The following is an 8,644-nucleotide window of genomic DNA, read 5'->3' as shown; positions in this document are numbered from 1 at the left end:
TATGTGTTTATGAAAACTTCCGATAGGAAAACATAAATGTCCTCCGCTTTTTCTTTCAAATATAGGTATCAAATATAGTCTTCCAGTTAACCAATCTCGACCAATAAGAACCAACCTAACCTATGGTCCTCAAATATATTTTCTTCCTCAAGCATAGATGTTTTTCGTCACGTCTTTTCTCAAAGATCTGAGTTTTAGCTCATCCTGAAGGGAAAGATGCAGTGAATTTTTGAACAGGCTTCGAGAACTTTTGACAACTAAGAGGCAGCGAGCTGTCAGAATCGTTAGCAGGTTGGGCAAAATGCCTAATGGCATTTCGTCCGTCTTTACGTTCTGAGTTCGAATTCCGCCGAAGTCGACTTTGCCTTTCATCCTTTCAGAGTCGGTAAAATAAGTACCAGTTGAGAACTGGGGTCAATGTAACCGTCTTATCCCCTCCCCTGAAATAGTTGGCCTTGTGCCAAAATTTGAAACCGTTATCGATGTTGAGGGAGGAGGGAGGACTTATCTTTGGAATTGGTCAGATTGACATAGTCCACAAAAGTTGCTCACAGACTCTCCCTGCTAAGGTGAAATGGAAGAAAGAAGCTGGTTTAATATCTTTATCTTATCGTTTTCTTGTCTCAGTCATTGGACTTCGGCCATGCTGGAGCACCAACATGAACGATCTAGTCGAATAAATAGACCCAAGTACTTATCATTTAAAAAAAAAGATTAGATACTTATTCTATCGGAAACTTTTCCGAAACGCTCAGTTACGGGGACGTAAACGGAACAATCCGGTTGTCAAGCAGAGGTGGGGAAGCAAGGATAAACACACACACACACACACACACACACACACACACACACACACACACACAAATACATACATACACACACACATGCATACATACATACAGACACATAAATACATACATACATACATACATACAGACACATAAATACATACATACATACATACACACATACATACATACACACATACATACATACATACATACATACATACATACATACACACACAGACATACATACATACATACACACACATACTTACATACATACACACATACATACATACATACATACATACATACATACATACATCAGAAGACACTTGTCCAAGGTGTAAACCCACTTATGTCAAAATTTTACGTTTTTTTTTATCAAGTTGGTAAGATTGAATTCGAACTTCTCAAGTTCCATTTATGGAATGATTTCTTATTCTGAATTCCAGTTTATTTGCTGGTGTACCAATAAATCGTTTATCGTATTAGAAGGCTCTCTGTCACGTGCACTTATTTGCATTTTCATGTTTTTTTTATTATTTCAGTATAGAACTCCTGAAATTATGTTTCTACATTTTTAAAAGGATAAAGTGTGAAACCTCTCCATCTTTAAATGTTTGCTGTAAGTTAGGTACAAGGTCGTATATACGTTTATATTGCTAATGAAGAAAAAAAAAACTACATTATGACGAGTTTAAAAGTTTCAGAAAATAACTAAAATGCACTCTACTTCTAATTTTGCACACTCGATCAGATACTTCTAAGTAACTTGAACCATTTGGAAGAGGTGTGTTTAAGGATATAGGTTAGGTTTATTCTCATTGGTTGAAGTCTGTTAGCTAAGAGACAATACTTCTGCTAAAGGAAGGCGGCGAGCTGGCAGAAACGTTAGCACGATTCAGTATGGATTCAGGACATCCGTACACCGCAAGCCGACCTTTACTGGACGATACCTCAACTTCAATTCCCACCATCCATACAGTGTAAAGAGAGGGATTGCTCAGTGCCTAAAAGATCGAGCAAAGAATACAAGTAGCGATCATGATAAACACCACGAAGAAATGATCAAGCACAATAACGATCTGTTAAGCAACAACTACCCCAAAAGTATACTATCCACTCCAATTAAGAAGAAAAGAGAGGATGAGGCCAATAAACTGTCCACAGTCTGTCTACTCTATGTTGAAAGGTCTCTCCGAAAAGATACAAAAGATATGCGGCCCATATGACATCAGGACAGTATTCAAGAGCAATACAACACTTCGCAAATATTTCCTTTGGGGGTAAAACCACTAATAGAAGAGAATATGACCAAAGACTGCGTGTATTCCATCCCATGCAGCTGTGGTAGGTTATACAAAGGCGAAACATGTCGCCCCCTCAAAATAAGGGTAGACGAACATCGCATAGCTGTGACACAAGGAGAAATTGATAAATCGGGTATAGTTGATCGTGTATGGAAAAATGGAGACCACCTCCCCCTGTGGGGTGAAGTTAAAATAATAGACTGGAAAATACGAAAACTAAAAGAAGCAGCACATATGCTAGGGCACAACAACCTCCTAAGCAGACCAAGATCAGATATGAACAGCATATGGGAACCGGTATTAAGGAAGGATAGGTGAATATTAGATTTATAAGTCCTAAAATTTACTCTGTAATTGCCCATGGGCATATGGTGTAGTGGTTAAGAGCGCGGGCTACTAACCCCAAGATTCCGAGTGACCTGAACAATTACAATAATAATAATAATAATAATAACATCGAAAAATACCTTAGGAATGAGAACGAACCCAAGTTCGAAATTTCCCCAAGACACCTGAAGAAACGTTGTTAATAACAAAGAAGATGAGGACAAATATCCATCGAATGAAAATAATGTAAATATTCTATTAGACTCCTATGTAAAAAGAAATTCAATCGACTGGCCTCCTCCCCAAATATTTCGGGCCTTGTGCCTAGACGACAACATTTCTACTAATGGGTTTAGCTACTATAGTGTAATGGAAAATGCTTAGATTAAACGTCTGTTGCCAGTGACAACTGGTTTGCCAAGTCATTAGCATATCAGTTGGCAATGGAATGGTGGACGGATGTTGGTTCATCACACGGGTTTGTCTCTACTGGGAACAAATAGATAATGTTTCCGATCTTTTGTTCGACATTGTTGGTAAACAGAGGATCTGGAATATTTCCCTGAAACAAAATAAACAGTTTCGTGCTATACTGTAATACTGAATAAGTTTTTTCAGGACGTTCCAAGTTATTCGAGTATGTTCAGACCTGTACTCCATGAATTTCTATACGGTTTGGAAGAAAGAAGTTCACTTCTTCTTTACCGTTCTATACAAGTGTACATACTTGTAGAATCGGTTCCCAAAGGTATTTGTGGTGTGTCCGGTATAATTTCTCTCAATTCTGTCAGAGAATCTTTTTGTTACTTTAAACACCACCGCTTTAATAAGATACTAATCCTATAATTGGGCTGATTAAGGCTTCCTGTAGTTACAAATTGGTTGATGTTGAAGGGGGCTATCTAGGTGTATCTCTTAGGTTTCGCTGTGAAATCTAGGAAGTAATATTATTCGGTCATAAATAACTGATTTCAGTTATTAATGTTGAAAAATTGTTGTAATACGGAGGTCGTTTTGCTAAGAATAATATGTTTCAGGCTATGTAAAAGAAGGAATAGAAAAACAACAAAAGCAACAAAAACAAGAATAATAGTTAATGAAGATGACGGCGACGATGACGACGACGACGACGACGACGACGATGATCATGATGATGACGATAATGATGATGACGGTAATGATGATGACGATGAAGGTGATATTGTTGATATAGTGATGATGATGATGATGATGATGATGATGACGACGATGTCTTCTTTATTGTTACTTTAGAATATTTCTGTATGATTAATTCTGTTTTGTTTTTGCGTGTTTTGTGGAATTTTCTAAAATTATTTAGTCTTGGAGAATATTTATTTTGATTGTAAACATTCTGTATTGTTTTGTCAGAGTCAACTTTAGTTTATATGCATTCTCTGAGAATATAAAAAAAAACTTATAGGTACTCCTACTCCCTCCATCTCTCTCCTTTGCTCTCCCTCCCTCTCTCTCTTTCTCTCTTAGTCTAGCGCCCACAAACATATAGACACAATTACACATATATAAACACGTACATTTGTACACACACACATATATGACACACATCCATATTTATAGTAAAGGATAAAGAAAAAACAATATGCACATATATAAATATATACAAAATATAATAACAAAGTAATACAAGGGCAACGAAGACATTTTGTAATTGTTTGACGCCAGGGAGAGAAAAAAAAAGAATTTCCTTTTTTTATATTTTGGACTTAATGATCCTTCATCGGAAAAGAAAAGAAAAAGAAAGGAAGAGAGTAAAACAAAGAAAGTCAAAAAGGTTGAGACGAATTACTCACGGTGTGTATTTTTTACGACTGCGCCAATAAAATAAGTGCAGTAGACAAATACTGGAGCCTGTTTAATCTAAATTTGAAGCGTTTGTACCTATGTCATAAACCAGAGGTTCTCAAACTTTTTTGGGCCACATAATACCCTCAGCGCCGCCACCCCTATTTTTATGTATAAATAAATATTTCATATTTTACTAATTTATATATACTATGAATCATTTGATATTTAATATAATGTTATATAATTTGTATACAATATTATAATAAATTCATCGCATCCTCAATCCACTGCCTTCCTCCCAACGCCTCCTTTTTCTTTACCGCTCCTTCTCCCCGTCCCCTAAGGCACCAGCACCGTCTCAACGCCCACCAGTGGGTGGTAGCACCCACTTTGAGAACCTGTGTCATAAACCAACAATAGATTAGTTACAATGATGATCACCGCACCATAATAGTCTAGAATTAAGTTTCGATTTCCAGGTTGAGATATTTGGTTCCACGAAACCCGGAAAGCTTTTGGAATATCCTTTTTTATCTTATCATCCCACCACAGACTTATCATCAATTTCATTTAATCTTGAGGGTCTTCCTGTGTTCACATCCCGCAAATCAAGTTTGTTTCGTTTGTAATCAGTACTTGGAGATACCAGTAATAAACTGCAAGCAATTAATTGCATTTACTATACACCCTCTCCCTTTATTGCACGCTTTTTTCATGCTTTGTTATAAGCTTATTCCCTTTATTGAAAACAATTGTTATTGCTATTGCTGGCCTTGTACCCAACTAGAAAGAAATCACCCTCCTCCTCCTCCTCCTCCTCCTCCTCCTCCCCCTCCTCCTCCCCTCCTCCTCCTCCTCCTCCTTCTTCTTCTTCTTCTTCTTCTTCTTCTTCTTCTTCTTCTTCTTCTTCTTCTTCTTCTTCTTCTTATTATTATTATTATTATTATTATTATTATTATTATTATTATTATCATTGTAAGGAAATTCTAAAAACGATAAAACGTTTTTATCGTATAATGTTAAGTTAAACATATTTCTTTATTGTGGCACTGCGGCCATTCACACAGAAGGGACAGCAGCACAAGGACAGACAGAACATCACAGTGGAGACAAAAAACATAAAACGAATGAACATGAAAAAAAAAATGTAAAATGAAATCGATGGAATGGCTGCATTGAACCCCACTCTCAATCAGTACCATTTAATTGTTAATTTATACAATTATTGAAGTTTTCTTATATTTTTGCATCCTTTTTTTTTTTCATTTTTTACAAAGTCTATTTCCTTCTTTTTTCCTTTCTATTTTCCTTTTTCCTTTCTATTTTCCTTTTTCCTTTCTATTTTCCTTTTTCCTTTCTATTTTCCTTTTTCCTTTTTAAAGGATTTCCTTATTACCAGTGATTAAAGGTATTAACTCCTCCTATTCAACTACTTTTGGTAGTTCCTCAAATTCAATTTCTTTCCCCAAAAGTGTTCACATCTCCAAATAGTTCTGTACCATTCTTTGTTAATCACCACACCTTTGATGTGTTCCGGGAAACTCTCTGCTGGCATTTTAATTCTTATAGCATCTTTGAATTTCGTTATTTTCCGCTCTATGTCGGTACTTTTCACATATGTGACCACATGCCACTTTTTCTTATTCGCATTTATTTGTTTATGCTCTGGACCTGGGCTGTCCGGGCTATTCGTTTCCCTTAATTCCTCCGTCTGTACATAACCATAATCGTCCATGCCTTGTGAGTTTGTCCCGAACAGGTAAGGCTCCTCGGTAACACTGCCATGCCACAGACTTCTGAAAGTTGTCCAGGGTCTTCAACCCGAATGTACATTGGAACAGACTAGCCAGCTGATTATCATCGATACCTAGGGCTTCAAACCCCATTATAAGGGCTGCGCATAACCAGGTAACGTCTATTTCTGGCAGGATCTCGTCGACTGTTATGCGAGGCGTGCGTCTGTCGAGATAAGTTAGCAGCAACACGATATCTGCTGTTTTTAATGGTCTTTCTTCGCTTTTGAAGTAGACCACAATGGTCGTGTATCTTTTTCCCCTGGTCAGGAACTATGAAGTTAGATTTTATGAAATCCAAATTTTCGGAATCCATGTTTTTTGAAAACTAAATTTGTGAGGCTAGGATTTAGGTGAGGCCAATTTGGGTGAAACCAAAATTTGTGAATCCAGAGTTACGAATCCAAGTTTGTGAAATCAAGTTGAAGCCGAGTTTCTGACTCCGAATTTCTGAACTATATATATATATATATATATATATATATATATATATATATATATATTACATTTATAAATATTTTGACTGCACATCTAGTGTAGCTTTAATTTACTTTTGTTCGTATGTATTAATTTTGTATATAGGCTGTTTTTTTTTATGCTGACACTTAATTGTCAATATTTTACAAAAAACTTCATGGTGTGTTGTTGTTTTGGGTTCACCCATTCTCGTTAGTTCTGTAAATTCGAGTTATGGCAACCAGGTCGTAACATTATTATTATTATTATTATTATTATTATTATTATTATTATTATTATTATTATTATTATTATTATTATTATTATTATTATTATTATCATCATTTCTTTCTTTTTATCACAGGTTTTGTTGTAACTCCTGGTGTCTTGCATGCGTAGCAGACTTACTACCAACACCCTACTTGCTATCTGTTCTTTTCAACTAATACTTCCCTGGTTATTCTAGCCGTGCCAAAGAGGCAAACCTTTTGTAACAACTCTACTGGGCACTCTGTTCCGATTTCCTTTAGCCTCGATACCTTCTGATATTGTCTTCAAGGACCCAACTATAATCTTGACCGTCTTCATTTTCCGTGGCCGGGCTATTTCGTACTTAAGAGGATTGTACATATCTATTTTTTAGACTTTCTTCTTGACCTTTCGTGAGTCAGAGAGGCACGAAACATCAGCAATTATCATCGACATCATTATTATTATTATTGAGTGAGAGAGCAATGCATGCCATCAGAATGACACTGGAGTACAAATATACAAAGCCCAATATACCCATAATGACTACCTGTTTGATAAGGGTACACCAGGCACATGCATCATAACCATATGTGTGTGACATGGTGATCTTATATCAAGATAATCAATGCATGATCTTACAGGTGGGGCCCAGCTAGAATTTTCTTCAGGTCGAGTAGCCCATCCAGCTCAAAGGTTTAAGGATGTTGAATAAGGTTTGTTTAAGGATGATGAACAAATTAGCCATGTTTCCAAGGATGAATTATTCAACCCCCAAAGAAATCCTCTCAACACATGGCTATGATGCTCCCCACTACTTCTGCTCATGATCAGAGATGCACATATCGTCAGCCACCATCATTATTATTATTTCCATTTATTATTAAAAGGTACGGCAGAATAAAGGTAAATCCACAGGAGAACGATAGCGATATTATTTGCAGCCTTAAAGGTTGATCGACGGAAACTGAACCAAGAAATGAAAAATATGAATGATATTCTGAAATACATCAGAACAAAAGACATCGCAGAAACAAACAATTTGATCAAGGTAACAAGTATTGTCGTAGCAGAAAATGTGGGTGTTGATGTCAAGAAAAAGAAATATAATGGAAGTGACAAAAGAAAAGATCCATGGTGGAAAAGAAGAATACAGGCGGGGTTAGATATGCTCTCGAAGGACATTTCTGTTAGACCGAAAAGAAAAGCAGGGCTTAAAAGCAAAAAGAAAATACAGGGCACTGAACAGGAAGTGTAATATTGAAAGAAAGGGCCTGAAAGTGGTAATGGAGGAACTGAAATAGCACCTCATTGCAAAGAAAGCAAAGCTGGCACCGTAGTACATCTCCAGCGTTAGAAGCTGTACAAAGACAATAATAATATTAATATAACGTCCATTTTTCCATGTTGGCATGGGTTAGACGGCTTGACTGGAACTGGTAAGCCGGAGAGCTGCACAAGGCTCCAATCTGAATTTGGTTTCGTTTCTACGACTGGGTGTCCTTCCTAACGCCTACCACTCTGAGAGTATAGTGGGTGTCTTTTACGTGTCACCGGCACCGGTCACAACTAGAATTTTATGTCACTGGTACCGGCCACAGTTGTTACTATTATTATTATTATTATTATTATTATTATTTTATGTTTGACTTTTGTTTTGCATTTATACAAGTTGGATCCAAGTCTCACCCAGAGACCTCAAGAGACAACAAGTTAGAAGTTCATGTAGGTGTTATGCCTAGGGTACCATATATTTGGATTTGTACAGTTTTGTTCAAGTGAATGTTTAAGAAACCATAAGAAAATTATGTGTTTGCTTTAAAATTTGAGATCACATAGACAGTATTTTACGTAGGATATAGGCAGTTCCCATGAGCACTATCTTTTGAACTTCAGC

The 8,644-nt window shown here is 36.6% G+C and overlaps 1 pseudogene; it reads right to left on the bottom strand.

Moving 5' to 3' along the window:
- Positions 1 to 6,358, bottom strand: part of LOC149132241 (uncharacterized) — a 152,617-nt pseudogene extending 146,259 nt beyond the window's left edge.
- Between the last annotated feature and the right edge of the window lie 2,286 nt (positions 6,359 to 8,644).

The sequence above is a fragment of the Octopus bimaculoides genome, chromosome Z (assembly GCF_046866305.1).
Source record: "Octopus bimaculoides isolate indiv1 chromosome Z, ASM4686630v1, whole genome shotgun sequence".
Classification (NCBI taxonomy): domain Eukaryota; kingdom Metazoa; phylum Mollusca; class Cephalopoda; order Octopoda; family Octopodidae; genus Octopus; species Octopus bimaculoides.
Note: the sequence above shows the minus strand (reverse complement) of the source record. Positions and strands in the feature narration are given on the sequence as shown.